Here is a 19862-nt window from a genome sequence, read left to right as displayed (position 1 = left end):
TGTCATTTGCAAATACTTCTCCCATTCAGTATGTTATCTTTTAATTTTGTTGATTGTTCCTTTTGCTGTGCAGAAGCTTTTTATTTTGATGTAGTTCCAATAGTTTGGTTTTGCTTCTATTCTTCTTGCCTTGGGAGGCATCTAGAAAAATGTTGCAATGGCTGATGTCAGAGAAATTACTGCTTGTCCTCTCTTCTAGGATTTTTAAGGTGTCAAGTCTCACATTTAGGTCTTTAATCCATTTTGAGTTGCTTCTTTTGTATGATGTAAGAAAGTGGTCCAGTTTCATTCTTTTGCATGTGGCTATCCAGTTTTCTCAACACCATTTGTTGAAGACACTGTCTTTTTCCCACTGGATAGTCTTTCCTCCTTTGTCAAATTACTTGGCCATATAATTAGAGGTTCATTTCTGGGTTTTCTATTTCATTCCATTGATCTATGTGTCTATTTTTGGAGTACCACAGTTTTTTTTTTAATTACTACAGCTTTATGTAATATAACTGGAAGTCCTAATTTGTGGTACCTCCAGTTTTGTTTTTCTTTTTCCAGATTGCTTTGGCTCTCCAGGGTCTTTTCTGGTTTCACACAAATTTTAGAATTGCTTGTTCTAGTTCTATGAAAAATGCTTTTGGTGTTTTGGTAGAGATTGCATTAAATCTGTAGGTTGCTTTGGGTAGTATAGACATTTTAACAACATTTTTTTTTTCTTCCAACCCAAGAGCATAGAATGTTTTTCCATTTCTTTGTGTCATCTTCAACTTCTTTCATTTATGTTTTATAGTTTTCAGAGTATAGGTCTTTCACCTCTTTGGTTAAGTTTTTTCCTAGGTACTTTACTACTTTTGGTATAATTGTAAATGGGATTGTTTTCTTAATTTCTCTTTCTGTTGCTTAATGTTACTGTATAAAAATCCAACAGATTTCTGTACATTGATTTTATATCTTTCGACTTTACTGAACTCATTTATCAGTTCTAGTAGTTTTTTGGTGGAGTCTTTAGGGTTTTCTATATATAGTATCATGCCATCTGCAAATAGTGGAAGTGTTACTTCTTCCTAACCAATTTGGAATGTCTTTTTATTACTTTTTTTTTTGAAGATTTTATTTATTTATTTGACAGAGGGAGATCATAAGAGGCAGAGAGGCAGGCAGAGAGAGGGGGGAAGCAGGTTCCCCACTAAGCAGAGAGCCCAATGCGGGGCTTGATCCAAGGACAGAGGCTTAACCCACTGAGCCACCCAGGCGCCCTGTCTTTTTATTTCTTTTTGTTCTTGGATATCCAGGGCTAGGACTTCTAGTACTATGTTGAATAAAAGTGATGAGAGTGGACATCCTTGTCTTGTTCCTGACCTTAAGGGGAAAGCTCTCGGTTTTTCCCAATTGAGTATGATGTTCGCTGTGGGTCTTTCATATATGGCCTTTATTATGTTGAGATACATTCCCTCTAGACCTGCTTCATTGAGGATTTTTATCACGAATGGATATTGTGCTTTGTCTAATTTTTTTAACATATATTGAAATGATCATATGATTTTTGTCCTTTCTCATAGTGATGTGATATACCACATTGATTGATTTGTGAAAATAGAACCACCTTGCATCCTAGGAATAAATCCCATTTGATCATGATGATTTTTTTTTTTTTTTTTTTTTTTAGAACGGGCGAGAGGGAGAAGGGGAGTAAGAGGCAGAGCGGGAGGAGAAAGAGAGAATCGTAAGCAGGCTCCACACCCAGTGCAGGGCCCAGCATGGGACTGAATCTCACAACCCATGAGATCATGATCTGAGCCAAAATGAAGAGTCAGATGCTTAACTGACTAAGCCACCCAGGTGGCTCAGTTTTTTTTTTTTTTAATTAATGATTTTTTAAAAAATATATTACTGGATTTAGATTGCTAGTATTTTGTTGAGGATTTTTGCATCTATGTTCATTAGAGATATTGGCCTGTAGTTCTCTCTTTGTGGTGTTTTTATCTGGCTTTGGTATCAAGGTGATAGTGGGCTCATAGTATGAATTTCAAAGTTTTCCTTCCTCTTGTATTATTTAGAATAGTTAGAGACGAATAGATATTAACTCTTCTTTAAACATTTGGTAGAATTCACCTGTGAAACCATTTGATCGTGGACTTTTGTGACAAAAAAATAAAGTTAAGCTGTCACAACCCTAACCTACCCATGAGTTTTAGCATCACTAAGATAACCTTGGATAACCAGCAGTTGTACCCTCTAATGTGATGCAGTGTGAAGCATACAGTGCTACCTATGATAGATCCTTGAACCTGAATCTAATCAAGCATTAGAGCTAACTTCTAATTTACAGGAAATGTGGGGAATAGAGGAGTAAGTTAAATAAACCACTAAGAGGCAAATAAAGAAAGGCTAAGGGGTGCCTGGGTGGCTCAGTTGGTTAAACATCTGACTCTTGATTTTGGCTCAGGTCATGACCTCAGTTTTGTGACATCTAGCCCCACATGGGGCTAAGTGCTGAGTTTGGAGGCTGCTTAAGATTTTCTTTCTCTTGGGGCGCCTGGGTGGCTCAGTGGGTTAAAGCCTCTGCCTTCAGCTCAGGTCATGATCCCAGGGTCCTGGGATCGGGATCAAGCCCCGCATTGGGCTCTCTGCTTAGCAGGGAACCTGCTTCTTCCTCTCTCTTTCTGCCTGCCTCTCTGCCTACTTGTGATCTTTGTCTGTCAAATAAATAAACAAAATTTAAAAAATTTTTTTTCTTTCTCTCTGCTCCTCCCTGCCCACTTGTGAGGGCTCACTCTCTAGCTAAAAAAAAAAAAAAAAAAGAACAAAAAAAAGAATGGCTCATTCTCTTAATTTATTTTTCTTTTAATTATTTAGCAAGACAGTGGTCTGGGGATAAAAGAGAAAGGGAACGGTTTTGGATTAAAAAAGATAAGAGACATAACCAAAATAATGTGTTCCCTTTGTCTGGATCCTAATTAAAACAAACCAATTATAAAAATAAAATTTTTGAAAAAATAAAATAAAATAAAATTTTTGAGATAATCAGGGAAATCTGAATATGGACCAAGGAATTGTTGTTAATTTATTAGATATGGTCAGTGAAATGTGACAGAAGGGAAAAAGAAATCCATAGTTCCATTTTTCATGCCCAGGAAACATGTTGTTCATTTGAACTCAACAATGGATCAGCTGAAGTGACTAATTTCTGTAGTTTTGAGAATGGAGTCAGCAGATTTCTTTAATTCCAACATTGACTGCGGTAGGAAATAATGTACTTGACCTCATTCTACATCTTGCCGGAAAATAGGATTAATGTTTACCTCAGAACAGCAGTATGAGGCTTAATGTTTCGGAGGAGGTTTTTGGACGAGAGGTGTTCAAGGAATCCAACCTGTTTGGGCTGTAAGTGAGATTGGCTGTTTTCTTGTTTCACTAAACAGAAATTCTATTTTCTTCTTCCTTTAGCATCGGCCTGGTGCCTGGTACTCCCTCAGAAGCCGACAGACCTAGCCTCTCAACTTTCGGGGAAAGTTATTAGGATGTCTGAAGCCACAGCTAGGTAAGCCATTGCCCTGCTGCTTGTTGGGTGCTGTTGCCATCTCGGAGGACATGCCTTCCCTGCTGCTCAGGTAGCCAGCCCTCCGCAACTCACACGTGCCATCCTCAGGAGGGTAGCAGGAGGATGGCTTAGGGCTGAGCTGCTTCAGAAAAGGCAGTTAGCCTAAGTTGGGAGAGCAGCCCAGTCTCAGAACCTGGCAGCTAAAGGGACTGGAACCCAAATGACACATCTAAATGTTTGGGAGTAAGGTACTATGAAAATGGGCAATGGCTTCAGTGGACATGTAAAAACTATTTGCCCAAAGCAGCAATCGTGCCTCTCTTTCTCTCTCTCTCTCTTTTTTAACCTCAGATAAAGGATGCTTTTGAAGCTCTTCTCAGAAAACAGGTGGGATTGAGGAGATTTATTTATGACTTACTGGAAGCACAAAGAAAAGCTTTTATTGTTGATAGCTAGGCTGGGTGGATGCCAGGAGACACATCCCGGAGGAGCTGTGCTGCCAAGGACTGACACAAAGAGAGCTGACCTAGTCCTTTTTTATGCTGACTGCTTGCTCAGAAATTATATCAGAGGACCGTAGTGAAAGACCCAGTGTGATCTGGAACAATCTTGGAGACTTTAGAGCCATCCTAATTCTAAGAACCATTTGAAGGGACATGAAGAAGCCATATATTCATTAGCTTTACATGGAACTAGTGTTCAGCTCGTATAGGAAAACTGCCTCGAGATGGCTTTACATGGCCAGGGGTTCAGTATCAGCCTCCTTCCTCTTCCTTTGCAACTACAAATTCAAATTCAAGTTTTCAGCAAATGCCTCCTAAACACCTCCGGCGGGGGTGGGGGATGGGAATTCTAAGGAACACATCATTGTAACCAATAGTTTTAAGTTTGGGAGTGTTTTTCAGATTCCAAAATTAAGGTCCGAAGGAGAAAGGGACAGGGTGTGCATGCTGGGATGACTGGGATGGAAGGAAGAGGGAAAGATCAGGGGAGAGGAAAAGATGGATCTTGTAGGGAAATAGTAATCCAAAATGGAGAATAATTCATAGATTTTCTTAGATTCAGCCAAACCATAGACTGTCAGGGCTGGAAGGAGCTTTAGAGATGATCTTCCTATCTCTCACTGGTCATCTTACTGATGAGAAACCTTGGACCAGAAAAGTGACTTATCCAAAGAGGCAGAGCCAGGTGATGGCAGAAACAGGCTGGAAACTAGGTGTACTCACTGTTCTCACGACACCTTTGGCTTCCCACCATGTCTGCATCTGATTCCCACCGGATAGCTTTGACCTCTCATTCATCACTTTAAGAGCTTTGGACAAAGGGAATAGTTAGCTGTTGGGATTGTGATTCAGTGCAACTTCCTTCTAGCCTCTGTGTCTTGTATCTTTACAATGTAAAGCAAATCAACTATGTTTTTCAACCAGTTCATTTTTCATTTGAAAGATCTTCCATTCGAAAGGTCTCAGATCTTTCATTTGGAAAATATGAAACTTACATGTAAAAGAGGCAGAAAACCCCAAAGAATTGCTTTATAATGCAATTCACGTTCTATGATCTTTTATGGTATGGATCCTACACGTGGCCCACAACCATCCCGTAGTATCAGCTGCTGTATTCTCCCATTCCTCCCCTCCAGCAGTGCTTTTTTCTCCCCAGTACCATGAGACCCAAGGATTTCACCAGGGTGCAGCCCATGGGCCTTTGGGTCTTCCAAATAAGCTGGTTGAAGCTGTTTAGTTTGTGGAATATTTGGGGGGAGGGCCATGCCTCGTAATTGGTATAATATAAAATATAATAACAGTGTGTGTCTAGAGCTCAGCCTCAGGTCTTTAATTACCTTCTCACCTTTATCATTGTCTTGCCCTCCACTAGACATGCTGTCGCCTCAACTACCAACAGGCCAATACAGACATTTATATGCTTGTTTCCTTGAGGTGATGGGTATTTGGTCCCCAGAATACTCCAGGCATCTGAGGTCAATCTTGACATCGAATGTTCATTCCCTGTTTCCTTGGGAGATGAGGGAGATTAGCCTCTTGATTTCTTCATCTGGACACCAGGACCCAGGCAAGGGAATACACGCAGGACAATGATAAGATGCTTTCCCAAATTTGGGAGGTAACATTATGTTGATAAATGTTTAAAAATAATTATTGTCCATACAAATACACACATTCTAGTCTCAAGAGATTCTGAATCTCCTAGACATATTAAAGAGATTTGTGTCTAACCCACTAAATCAGCAAAACTTAATTTGGGGGCATGTATTCAGTGTTCAATGATATGCTAAGCAATGTGGGGGTAACAGTATTAGCTAATGTTTACTGAGTTCTTATAACGTGCCAGGTATCTGCTGAGCACTGTGTATGAATTGTTGCATCTAGCTGTATAGCCACTCCTATGAGATAGGTATTTTTATTAGCTCCATTTTAAATGTTAGTAACTAAGGTATAGAGAAGGTAAGCCATCTGCCTGGTGTCCCATAGCTGGCAAGCAGGAGAGCCAGGATTTGAGCACAATCTGCTTCCAGAACTTATAAAGAAGGATAAATGATGGTTCCTACCCCCCAATAAATTTATAATCTAGTTGGGGGAAACATGACCAACACACATTAAAACAATAGTAAATTATGTTAGATACGCATATATAATTAAATGCTAAATTGGATGCTGTTAACTATGAATGCTTCAGGAGATCAGAGGGCACAGGGAGGCATGGACCAGGGAGGCAGGATTTCATGAAGCTGAGCATTGAATGGTCCCTGAGATGTGCATGGGGATAGGACTGCCTGGGGCAAGAAGGTGGCCAGAGTGCTAGAAGGAGGAGTGAGCAAGATCTGTGTGGGGAGGATGAGGCAGCGGGCTGGACCACAGCCAGATGGAGCTGATGGGAAGGGCTGATCCAGCTGTAAGAGCCTTTAAAGCAAGCAGAGTTTAGTCTTGGTGCATTAGCGAGGAGAGAGTCATTAAAGACTCTGGATCAATAAAGCAATATTAGAAAAGAGACATTTAAAAGGAAGACGTGCTCAGCAGGACAGAGAGAATCATCTTATTAAAACTGCAGATGATATAAAGCTTGGAAAAACATATGAAATTGCTCTAAATTATTACCAGTTCTTATTCTCCCATTCAGTGTTAATTCTATTTGTTCCTTAAGATTTATGTTTGCATTTATTTCACATTGGCAAGTTCTACCAATTCTGCCTCCTTAAGACTTTTCAAATTTGTCTGTTTTTCTACACTTCCTTGCCATTACTTTAGTTTGGCCATCATCCTAATGATGAGGGGAGGTGTCAGAGGCCTTTCTGGAAGAGATGGTATGTTTCCAGAGTCCTGAATATTTAACAAGAGTTAGGCAGGAATGAAGGGCAGAGGTAGAAAGGGTTGTGGGAGGGGCACCTGGGTGGCTCAGCCTATTGAGCCTCTGCCTTTGGCTCAGGTCATGATCCCAGGGTCCTGGGACCAAGGCCCTTTATAAAAAGGTCGGGGAGGGGGGTAAGTAGGAGTGAGGAGGTGGGAAAAAGAGCAGGGGAAGGATAGCATAATGGGCAGAAGAAAGCAACAAACAAAACAAATGACACGGAATTTTGTGCTAGACAAGGGTGCTAAAGGAAGGAAAATGAAATTAGTGAAGGACCACTCACGGGTGGTAACGGCCCAGAGCCCAGGCTAGAAGGCTGTTGAGTTTTGTTACATGTTATCAAAACATTGGGTCAGAATTTTATATCCTGGAAGGCAGAACAGCCCCACTGTGGTGGAAGGAAGACCCTTGAGGAGGGGGCATCTGACCTAGGTAGGCCTTGAACACACAGATCAGCCTTCTCAGTGGAGGAAATGATCTTGGCAAAGGCACGGAGTCTGACACTTTGAAGGACAAGGATCCCGAATACCATACAAGCTCTAGGAAGATTAATCTGCTGTTGGGGGTACAGCACACTGGGAAATGGACCTAAATAGGGATAACATAAATTTAAGGAAAAAACCCATCTGGAGACTGCTTATAATTTTAGAGAAATGTTGGTGAATGAAATAAGTAAAAAAAATGTAATTATCTTTCAGAATCCAGTGAGAAGTTAGTGCTAGGTTTTTAACAGCTTTATTGAGATATAATTCACATACCATACAACTCCCCTTTTGAAAGTAGTATGATTCAGTAGCTTTTAGTATATTCACAGAGTTGGGCAACCATCACCACAATTAAGTGTAGAACATTTTCATCACCGCAGAAAGAAATCCTGCCCCTATTTGCACCCTATCCCCACAGCTCCTGGTGATCTATTAACCTACTGCCATCTCTGTGGGGTTGCCTGTTCTGGACATTTCATGTAAGTGAAATCATATCATATATAGTCTTTTGTGACTGGCTTCTTTCCTAAATGCTAGATTTTGCAACTGCATGATTTTGTTATTAAAATGGCAGTAGTTGGATTATACATTTTCAAATGTATTAGGAAGGAATAATAGGAAAAATTTAGAAATGATCAATGGGGCAGGATGCTGGTGTAAGAAGAAAGACCCTAGGCCAGAAATCAGGAAGTTTGAGTTCTAGTCTCGATTCTGTTTTTAACCAGGTGTGTGATCTGTGGCAAGCCAGCAACCTCCCTGGGCCCCAGGCCTGTAAAATGAAAGGAATGGGATTTGAGCAGTGATTCTCAGCTTTGAATGCCCCACAATTGCCTTTGAAGCTTTTTTGAAAAATATACAACCCTGGGACCTTACCCTGTGATATTTCAAAACTCCTAAGGTAAGTGTATTGTTTCTCAAAGGTTAGGAACTACAGGGCTGACGTGTATTTTAGTTTTCCTAGTAAATCTGACATTCTATGAGGTAAAATTGTTTACCAAGGCATTTTTGCCTAGAGCCATACCTGTGGCTCTTGGTCAAGGTCTTTTGTCTGTGATCAGTCATTACTTCAAATGGGGCAACTCCGATGAGGCTATGCATGCAGCAGCTGCTGATGGCTGTGATCCTGGGTGCCTGACTTGAACTTACTGTGAGTCAGCAATAACTAAGAGTAATTGGCCTTCCCCAATGCTTCCCACTTTACGGAGGACAGAAATAACCGAAAATAAGGAACAAGCCATGTGAATAAATAGCATATATGTGGTGTATTGCTAAGCACTGAAATCTGTGAATGTGTAGGGTGTGTATGTGAGAGAGAGAGATAGAGAAGATGCTTGACATTTTTTTAGTCCACTTCCCCATGGACAGCTGGTCAAATTCCGAACTTGCAAGACTGCTTGGATAGAAGTAGTTGAGTTTAACGACAGAGTAATGCTTAGTGAAAGTTTTTAACAACATGGGAGGAGATACAGAACACTCTAGGGGAAGTCTTGGTTTCCCTGTATTCTGTTAATGAAAAATGTAGACTTTTGAGCCTTCTTCTCAAGTACTAGCAATTTGTTACTTCCGTGCCTTTTTATCTCTCTTCAGCTGCCAAACCCCTTCTTAAAACAGGGGAAGGGGAAGCTAAAATTACAAGCTTGGCAGGGGTGCGTGGCTGGCTCAGTAGGTGGAACATGTGACTTGATCTTGGGGTTGTAAGTTCAAGCCCCATGTTGGGTGTAGGGACTACTTAAAAATAAAATATATATTTTTTAAGATTGATTCATTTATTTTGGACGGAGAGAGACAGAGAGAGAGTGCGAGATCGCACAGGCACCCCAGTGAGCTGGGGGAGGGGAAGAGGGAGAGAAAGTTCCGGCAGACTCCCCACTGAGCATGGAGCCTGTCTCAGGGCTCAATCCCAGGAGATCATGACCTGAGGCAAAACCAAGGGTCGGAACTTTAACAGACTGAACCACCTCAACTAGGCACCTCAAAAATAAAATCTACAAAAAAAAAAAAAAAAAAAAAAAATCAAAGCCTGGCTTCTACCTGAAACAAAGTAGAGAAAGAAACCTCACAAATGTAAATGAGCTAATACTTATTATAACCTATTGTACAGCGTCCAAATTAGCAGGGATAGTTGCTTGTTTCCTTTAGTTTAGTTACAAAATTAACCTTCAGTGCATGCTTTTGTGGCCATCTTATACCTCTCCTCAAAGCCTTTCAATTCACTTCTTTTTAACTTAGTATAAAATAATTTTATTCTATTGACCTGAAAACAGTTCCCCTCTCTCTCTTTTTTTTAAGATTTTATTTATTTTTTTGACAGAGAGAGTGAGAGAGCACAAGCAGGGGGAACAGTAGAGTGAGAGGGAGACGATGCAGGGCTCGATCCCAGGACCCCAGGATCATGATCCGTGCCTGAGGCAGATGCTTAACCAACTGAGCCACCCAGGTGCCCCAACACTTCCCTTCTTAGGTTCACTTTATCTAATGATTTTCATGTCCCCTTTCCTTCATTCCAGTCACCAACATGTATAAATTTCTGCCCCTAAACATATTATATTTGGTCAATTCTAGATATATACTTTTTCACATTTTAACATCTCTGAACTCAGCAAGTGTCTTACAACCAGTGGTATCTGATATTCAGTGATGTACAGTGACTTCTTTCTGAGTGAGCAGTTTACTTCCCACCACTTACTGAATAATGTTCTTCCATCCAATCATTTGGCTCCAATTCATAAATCTTATAAGAAGTCTTGCCTTATTTTTGTGAAACTATTTGACATTAATATAATTCTAATATTTCTAGCATTCTGATATATATGTTCCAAAGTAGTATGTGAATCTAACTTTATCAATTTAATGACTGTATAATATCCCATTCTTTGAATATATCATGATTTTAGCACCCAGTTTCTACTGAGGTTACCAATAATGCTCAGATAAACCAACTTTATATATTTATCTATCTCCCTATGATGCATTTTCCAGAAGTAGAGAATGATTACTCACTTTACTGGTACAGTACAACAAGCCTTCCTGTCCCTATGTTTTCATTTGTTAACTGGTCTGTTAGGCTTTATTTCTAGTCTAATGGTTTTTTTTGTCTTTTATTCTTTTTTATTGTGGTAAAATATGTAACATAAAGTTTACCATCTTTCAGTGCCATTAAGTATATTCACGTGTGTCGCTGCCACCACCATCCATCTCCAGAAGAATGACCTTTTTTTCCCCAAGATTTTATTTATTTATTTGACAGAGATCACAAGTAGGCAGAGAGAGAGAGGAGGAAGCAGGCTCCCCGCCAAGCAGAGAGCCTGATGTGGGGTTCAATCCCAGGACCCCGGGATCATGATCTGAGCCGAAGGCAGAGGCTTTAACCCACTGAGCCACCCAGGCGCACCCAGAAGAATGATCTTTTTTAAGGTTGTAAATACATATTGCCAAGTTGCCCTATTGAAATCAGTAACTGCTGTACCTCACAATGACTTACTTATCAACTAAACACACATTTGTTAAGAGTCTCATGTGTCAAACAATGTACTAGATTCAGAATATAAATAATTATTATATCAGTTACATAAATCAGTTATATGTAAATATTGTATCAGTTAAGATGGTTTTATTGATGGGGCATCTGGGTGGCTCAGTAGGTTAAGTGTCTGCCTTGGGCCCGAGTCATGATCCCAGGGTCCTGGGATGGAGACCAGTGTTGGGCTCCCTGCTCAGCAGGGGCCTGCTTCACCCTCTGCCCCTCCCCCTGTTTGTGCTCATTTTCTCACAAGTAAATAAATAAAATATTTAAAAAAAAATAGATGGTTTTGTTGCAAATAACAGAAAACCCAACACAAATGGACAAGCAATAGTTTCCTTTCAAAGCATAGCTGAATTCAGTTCTGCTTCCTTCACCAAGATTGTTTCTCTCTTTCTCTTGGTTGTCTTCTTTCCAAATATTATGTTCATTCTCAAACAGCAGTCTTGCACCCTATTGACTCCATGTCCAACAGAGAGAGGGAGAGAGAGAGAGCACACCCTTCTTCCACTAACTCTGAAGATTCAAGTCCTGAGATCTACTTTAATTGGAAGTCTTAGAGCATATGCTCACTCAAACCAGTCAGGAAGGCCATAGGAACGGGACAATAACTGGCTAATTTAGACACCTGTGACTTGTCCTCCACCCTGATCCCAGAGTTGGGGGGTGGGCATCTGAGTCACAAAGACTAAGAGCAGAGAATTCCCATCCTGTTGCAAGAAGAACAGGAAGGGACCCTGGAGTGACAAAAACATGTCCACTGCCATGCAAAAACAGAGTGAGGCTATCATATAAGAAACCATACCATACGGCATGTAAAAAGGCGGTTTTAAAAAAGAGAAAAGGAAAAAAAAGAAAAGAAAAACAGAGGAAACAGAGGAAAGGGAGCAAAGTTCTTTCAACACTTTTTTTTGTATGTAGAATGCCATGCACTGTGCGATGTATTGATGCTCTAAATATGTAAAATATACATATATGGCTTCGGCCTTCTGGAAACTTATATTCTAATGAGAGAAACACATTTAAGCAGATCCAAATAGGCTGAGTGTCAAGAGAGGTGGAGAGGTGGTGTGCTGCAGACCCAGGAAAGGCTTCCCAGAAGAGATGACAGCTGATCTGAATCTTGCCTTGTAACATAAAGGAAGGTGGAAATACACTTTGGGGAAAAGAGAACTGGAGAATGATAAATCGGTTAGTATCCAAAAACGAACATCTGTTGAATGCTGTCACATGTTAGACCCTTCTCAGCCCTTTTTCTATAATATTTTAAGTAATTAATATATTCAGAGAATAGTGAGTAGCCTGGCATTTTGGAAGGAAGGTTCATGAAAAGGAAGACAAAACAAATAAAAACAAACAAACCCAAAAAGATCAGGCTGAAGAAAGCAGGTTGGGGTCAGATTATGGAAGAGCTATATTATACCTAATACCTAATGCAATAGGTATTGGGGCTAATAAAAGTTCTGTGGCAAGGGTTTGACATGATCAAGGTCATGCTCTATAAGCATTTTCCAGATTTGCTACCAGCAAGATGGTGTGGAGTGGAGAGCATTGAATTTGGGGAATCACTGAAGAGGTTGCTAAGACTCGCCAGCCAGAGGTCAAAAGAATCCCCTTCTGCCCTCATGACTCTCAGACACTGCCGACCTCGTAAACTCTCTCCACGTGCCCTCCGGGATCTTTGTTTCATTGAACTGTCCCCTATATTCTTTTTTCTTTTTTTAATGTTTAATCTCTTTATAGAATGTGCCCTCCTCCTCCTCCCTTTAATTAAGACTTGTTCTTATTCTCCTCTCAGGAATCCACTTCTACTGAACCCCATTGAGCAAAGGTTTGATTGGGCCTAGAGCTTGCCTATTTGCAAACCATTTCTAGGCAACCCTCTCCTCCTGTGAGGACCATGCAATCCAGCCCTCCCCCATCCTTCAGACTTCATTTACTCTCCCGATTCACTTTTCAACACGTTACTTTCTCTTGAAAGTTCTTTGGCCGTTGTCACCTTGATGCTAAATCCAATAGGTTTCACATTTTAACTTGGGGTATTTGATTCTGTTGACCCCTTATTTCTTGACAGATTCTCCAGAAATTATGTTTTTCCTGTTTCTTCTCATACTTATCCTCTGGCCATTCTACTTTTCTCAAAGTTCTTCCTCTCCCCACTTCTTAAATGTAAGTGTGCCTTGGGCTTTTTCCTCAGCCATCTTACCTTCTTGTCCGCCATGCTCTCCCAGTTGTTTGAATCACTACCCAAGTGTTGGTGAAGTGACAGCTCACAAATTCACACCCCCAGCCGTAGCTTCTCTCCTGATATTTAGATCTATGTGTCCAACTGCCTACTGGACAGCACTAACTCAGTGTTTCTCTGAAAATCCAATTCCTCATGCCTGAAAGAGTAGGTTCTTTACTGTCTCCCCAGGCTCCCAAGCAAAAGCCTGGAAGTCATGCCAACTCTTCAGTTTCAATAACCACTTTTGGGGGTGCCTGGGTGGCTCAGTGAGTTGATTCTCTGCCTTCGGCTCAGGTCATGTTCCCAGGATCACGGGATTGAGCCCATCATTGGGCTTCTTGCTCGTGGGGAGCCTGCTTCTCTCTCTCCTCCCAGCTCAGTGTTCGCTCTCTCTCAAAACAACGACAACAACAAAAACCCTCAGTAACCACTTTTAACCAGTCACTGAGCATTGTTAATTCTATCTTTAAGCTATCTCCTCTCCATTTTTACTCTAATTTCTTTAATTTGGGATCTCATTTTCCTTTGCCTAATATATTAGGTTTTCATTTTGATAATTTTTAAAAAAGATTTTATTTATTTATTTGGCAGAGAGAGTGACAGTGAGAAAAGGAACACAAGCAGGGAGAGTAGGAGAGGGAGAAGCTGGCCTCTCTCACCGAAAAGGGAGCCCAATGCAGGACTCTATCCCAGGACTCTGGGATCATGACCTGAGCCAAAGGCAGATGCCTCATGATTGAGCCACGCAGGCGCCCTTCATTTTGACAATTTTCAAATATACATAGAGCATAATGGACCCCAACATATCCATCGTGTGGATTTAATAATTATTAATTTTTCTTCAGAGTTACTTCATCTATTATTTCTACAGTGTTTTAGTGCAAATCCAGACATCGTGCTATCTCACCCATTAAACCCTTCAGTATGCTGCTTTGTTCGAGGTAACATTATCACACCTAATAAAATGCACAAGAATACCTTAATATTATTTAATACTCTATTTGTCTTCCACATTTTCTCTTTACAGTTGATCTAGTCAAGTCAGGATCCAAAGTGATTGAAGTCTCTTGGAAACAAAAACTAAAACATTGCCCTCCCTTGATTCTTCCCGCTGACTGAGTCAACTGTCTCATGTCACCTAAACTGTTGCAGTTGTGTTAAGTCTCTTTGCCTTGGGTCTTGCTCCTTCCCAGTCCTCCCCCAATCTGTCTCCCCCACTGCCATCAACACCATCTTTATAAAATGCAATCAGAACGGTGTTATTTCTCTGCTTGGAACTTTTCAGTGGTTCTCCTGAACTGCTACAATAAAATCCAAACTTCTTCCTCTGTGATATAGTGTTTTCACTGATCTCTACCTAAGTGCCCAGTCTCATCTTTGGTTGATGCTTTCTCATACTATGCAGACCAATAACATCCCCCCGCCCTCCAAACAATGGGCTCACTCTGTCTGAATGCCACGTACTTTGCTTGCTTCCACCTGGAAAATAGCCTTCATTTCCTAAAGTTTTAGCTCTAGTTATCATCTCCTTTATGACTTTTTAAAAATTTTTTTAATTCATTTTTTTCTCTATTAAGTGTTTGAATTCCTTAAACCCCGGTCAAGGAGAATTGACTGTCTCCTCCTTCCACCCTCGTCCCTCAGGGCTCCCACACACATCAGCGTTTACACTGCTGGCTCCTTCTGAGACTCCTAGAGGCTGGATCCTAGTCATTGTACCAGTCTTGCTGGCTTTCAGGGGCTTAACACAAAAATGGGTTTTAATAAATACTTGGGGATAGGTGAGTGAACCATAAAGAGTGGGTTTACATTGCCAACTAGGAAATACTAGATTTGTTCCAAGGAGAAGTTTTGGGTTTTTTTTTTAAGATTTTATTTATTTATTTGACAGACAGAGACCACAAGTAGGCAGAGAAGCAGGCAGAGAGAGTGGAGGAAGCAGGCTTCCTGCCGAGCAGAGAGCCCGACGTGGGGCTCGATTTCGGGACCCCGGGACCACGACCAAAGGCAGAGGCCCCAACCCACTGAGCCACCCAGGTGCCCCCAAGGAGGAATTTCTAACAGTCTCTCCTGCTCACAGCCCTTGAGGCAACAGGCACAGCCAGACTTAGGTCAAGGAGGGGGTCACTCCTATTTGAGAGTAGAGCCCCGACCCCAATTCTGTCGAGTTCCATCCTACACCCCAGTAAGAGCTATGTGGTGAGTCAAGATCTATTTATTACAGGACCGTTGGATTCTCAGTAAAGGAAGGCTTTCTGAAAACATAGTCCTTGGGTGAGGAGAATTCCTTCCTCAGAGAAAGCAAGTTGCCTTCCTGGCCAATATGATTTGTTATCAAGCATAGGATAAACCAGGAAATGGCAGGTTAGAGACAAAGCTAATTAGCAAGCTGTTGTTCAGTGCCAGGTGTTTAAAATTTAAGAACTAATTTCATGACCCTGTGCACAGCCCCTCCCTCTTTGTCCTCTGTTTTTTATAATAATCTTCCAGATGAAGATACTGGACTAGATGATGTCTAAGATCATTTCCAGCTCTACCATTTTATGGTCTAATTTTTATTTAACACCAGCCTAACCTGTTTTTGATACAACAGAGGTTCAAGAAGTATTGATGGCATTTTACAGATATGGACACTGAGGGCCGCCAGGCCAGGGATTTGCTTCAGACACATGCAGGTCGTGTCAGGGCCTGAATCCTTCCAGAGCTCTGTTTCATTAAGCAACCAATATTTCTGGGCTCCAGGGCAGAAATGCAGTATCTTTCCCTTCAGAAAAGTTGGTCTGGTTTTTCCCCACCAGATCTGAAGAAAAAAAAGAAAACAACAACTAAGGGTCAGAGTATTAATATGAAAAATATTAGAGCACACGTATTCCCCTTCTGCAGACAATGAGGGTTTTAATCTCACAAGTCCGTGGCGACGGGACTGCTAGGCGGTTGGAGGAGAAGGGGACCAGATCCGAGCTTGGCGGTGGGGGGAGTTGGGGTGGGGGGTGGTACATTTCATACATTTCAGTGTTGGTAGAGTAGAGTGGGGGGTGGGGCCCTGATCCCAAGGGAACAGTGACAAGGTCAGCCTCACCTCTTCTCTCCGATCTTGGCAATAGCCAGTCTAGCCAGAAAGAGCAATCTGTCAAGTCTAATTAGAGTAGAACAGAGTGAACAAAGGGCGCCCAGCTCGAAACTGACAGCCCGGTTGAATGGGGTGGAGGAGCCCGGGAGGGATGTGTGCTTTGTGTGGAATTGGTTCCTTCAAATGGATCCTTTCCGAACTCAAACTGCGAAACAACTTAATCTGGATTCTTCTTTGCTTCACCAGAAATCTGCAGGTCCCTGCACTGTTTAACACAGGCACATCCGGCAAAAGTCGAGAACCTGGTCTGTTTCCAAGGTGAGGCTGTGATTGAACCTAGTTCCATCCTGCGTGGTCGGCATGGTGCTGTGTGTGTGCGACTGATATTTACTCATCTGCTCATGTTTCTCTTTTGTGTCTGATTATATTGGTGGTACCAGTGTTTCTTTGATTGTTTTTGAAACCCCTTTTCTTATAAGGCTTGTAGTTGGGATTCTGGAAATTTCGGAACAGCTTGGAATTTTAGTAGGACCATAGATAAGCACATTTAAGGTGCAAAAAAAATTTTTTTATATTTTTGGCTTGTACTTTAAATGGTCTGATTTGGGTATTTTAGTTCTTGCATCAAAAGTAGGTTTCACAGGAGAAGGGTATATTGTATACACGAATCAAATGAATATATTCCTTCAAATAAGTACATGAATGCAGGCTATTGAAGTTTAAAAGCTAGGCATGTTCATAATCTAAAGCCTCAAATAATGGAAGCCTGTGATCAGCAAATATTATATTGAAGACTGATGGCTTGTTCATTTAATTTTGTCTCAGCATGGGGCATACTTAAAGGTGTGAGAAAACATAATTCTCTGAAGTGGGAGGGAAAGGATGGGAAGACAGTCCACACAAACGTAATTTATAAGTTCTAAGTCTCAGTCTGCATGATTTTACTATTCTTTCCTGGGTATTATCTCAATCCTCCAAGCATCCTGTGAAGTATATTACTGTTGTCTTCACTCTGCAGATAAGGACACTAAGGCCTTGAGAAATTAGCCCAAGTTTACAGAGAAACGCAGAGTTAGGCCTTGACTTTCGGCTGTCTGGCTCCAGGTCTAATGTACTTCTCAACACTGTGTTTCTGGTAGAGTTAGGAGATATTGCATCTTTTTTTTTTTTTTTTTTTTAGATTTTATTGATTTATTTGACAGACAGAGATCACAAGTAGGCAGAGAGGCAGGCAGAGAGAGAGAGGAGAAAGCAGGCTCCCCGCTGAGCAGAGCCCGACTCGGGGCTCGATCCCAGGACCCTGAGATCATGACCTGAGCCGAAGGCAGAGGCTTTAACCCACTGAGCCACCCAGGCACCCCGGAGATATTGCATCTTAAAACTCACCGAATTCATAATAATAATGCCAACATGAGAAATCTCTGCTCGTCTTCTGGTTTCTTATGCACATGAGCAAGGCAGTGGATTTTTGTCTGGAAGGTTTCCTACCGCTTACAGTACTTTACTGTGTGTTGCTATCCTTTCTTTTCCAGCAGTGACACTTGTTTCTTTTCTGCTTTCCTTTTTTTTTTTTTCCTCTTTCACCTTTATATACACATTATTTGAATAAATAATCTGGTAAAAAGATAAAGTCTGCCGGGGCTACCCACCTCACCCCAGGCCTTGTCCTTTCCCCAGGGAAATCAGCTATCAGTTTGGGGTATAACCAACTGTTTGCGGTGTGTGTTTGCGTAGATGTGTGTGTGTGAGTGTGTGTAACATATTGTTTTGTGTCTTTTTAAAAATATACACAGTACCATGCTGTATTTTTTTATTCTGCAGTTTGCTCTTATTATTTTAAAGCAGGCTTTTTTTTTTTTTTAAGATTTTGTTTATTTATTTGACAGACAGAGACACTGAGAGAAAGGGAACATGAACAGGGGGAGTGGGAGAGGGAGAAGCAGCCTTCCCACCCAGCAGTAATCCCGATGCGGGACTCAATCCCAGTACCCCGGGATCATGACCTGAGCCGAAGGCAGACTCTTAACAACTGAGCCACCCAGACGCCCCTGCTCTTACTATTTTTGTCAGCTTACTATGCCTATGGAGATCACTTCATGGCGGTATGTTTCAATGTAATTCATTCTTTTTGTTATGTAGCATTCCATGCATTGTCACTCTGTTTCCTCTCTACCTTGCTTCTGCTTTTGAAATGACTTAGTGGCACATCATGTCAACCATATTTGGATTTACGGCGCAGGTAGAGACAGACATAAGCTTTATGGCTCACGGAGCATTAATAAGGAAGAAAGGAAGGGAGCATAGGAAGCACCTATACTCTCACTCTGGGCTGAGGTGAGAGGCCAAGGCAGGCCCGGTACTACCTATCAGTACATTTGCTACTTCTCAGCCTTGGAATTTAAGCATGTTGTTGTTGTTGTTTGAAGATTTTATTTATTTGACAGAGTCACAGCGAGAGAGGGAACACAAGCAAGGGGAATGCGAGAGGGAGAAGCAGACTCCCCAACAAGCAGGAAGCCCAATGTGGGGCTGGATCCCAGGGCTCTGGGATCATGGCCCTAGCCGAAGGCAGACGCTTAATGACTGAGCCACCCAGGTGCCCCTGTTGTTGTTTTAAACCCAACTGTTCTCCAGAGATACTTTCCTTATCTAGAAGAGAGAATAGTAACATACTTGACAGAGAGCTGTGAGGATTAAATGAGTTAACACACAGAAAAGAACATTAAAACCATGAAGATGGAGACATGTCAGTTATGAATTGTGTTTATTACCCTCTTCCTCTTTCCCTCCCACCTCAGATATTATGTCGCGAGGCAATTCTCCCAAGAAGGGTAGTTAGTTAGAGAATGGAGCTATAAATGGTGTGATTAGATATTCTGAAGCATGACTGCGCCTAAAGGTGTGGCTTCTGAATGCTGACTTCTCTCTGGACTCAAGTCCCCAGGAGGCTGTTTGCTAGTTGTGTGTCTCAGGTAATGTTTTGTGATATGTAAAATAAGGGCAGTAGTAATAGTAAACTTAGCCCATGGTGAAGTGTAAATGAGATAATGTATGTAAAGTACATCTACGGCATATCAGCTAGAGAAGCTGCAGATATCTGTCTCCACTTCTGTTTTCTTTGGATGCAGTAGCACTCTCCAGTCTCTCCAGTCCTGACAACAAAGGCAGGACTAATCTCAGGATTAAAGCACAGCCATTCATCGTTCCTTTAGTCCATAGTCTGTTTTTTTCTTTTCTTTTTTTTTTTTTAAAGACTTTATTTATTTGACAGAGAGAGACACAGAGAGAGAGGTAACACAGGCAAGGGGGAGTGGGAGAGGGAGAAGCAGACTTCCTGATGAGCAGGGACCCCAATGCAGGGCTCGATACCAGGCCCTGAGATCATGACCTGAGTGGAAGGCAGACATTTAACGACTGAGCCACCCAGGCCACCCTGCTGTTTTTTCCTTAAAGCAGCTCTTTCCTGAGCACCTAGTGCGTGTCAGATACTCTGCTGGGTACTGTGTGAAACGTAAAGAAGGGGCGCGGGCATGACAGGGCTCTTGACCTCCAGATGCTTCTGGCTATAAAGTTGGAGTACCTTAATATGCCAGCTTAACACAGGAAGGGACCTGTCAGATGAAAGGCATTCTGTAATATGCTCTCTCGGTAACAGATAATAATAT

General features: G+C 41.6%; 1 long non-coding RNA gene across 1 annotated transcript in view; it reads left to right on the top strand.

The window, feature by feature from the left end:
* LOC125106194 (uncharacterized) overlaps positions 1–18138 on the top strand; it is a 43118-nt gene extending 24980 nt beyond the window's left edge. The window contains exons 2-5 of the long non-coding RNA XR_007129264.1: positions 3439–3532; positions 8106–8278; positions 16444–16515; positions 18084–18138. This is a non-coding gene — a long non-coding RNA (uncharacterized LOC125106194). The remainder of the gene's footprint in view (positions 1–3438; positions 3533–8105; positions 8279–16443; positions 16516–18083) is intronic.
* The last annotated feature ends 1724 nt before the right edge of the window (positions 18139–19862 follow it).

Source organism: Lutra lutra, chromosome 8 (genome assembly GCF_902655055.1).
Source record: "Lutra lutra chromosome 8, mLutLut1.2, whole genome shotgun sequence".
Taxonomy (NCBI): domain Eukaryota; kingdom Metazoa; phylum Chordata; class Mammalia; order Carnivora; family Mustelidae; genus Lutra; species Lutra lutra.
This window is presented reverse-complemented; position numbering and strand designations above follow the sequence as displayed.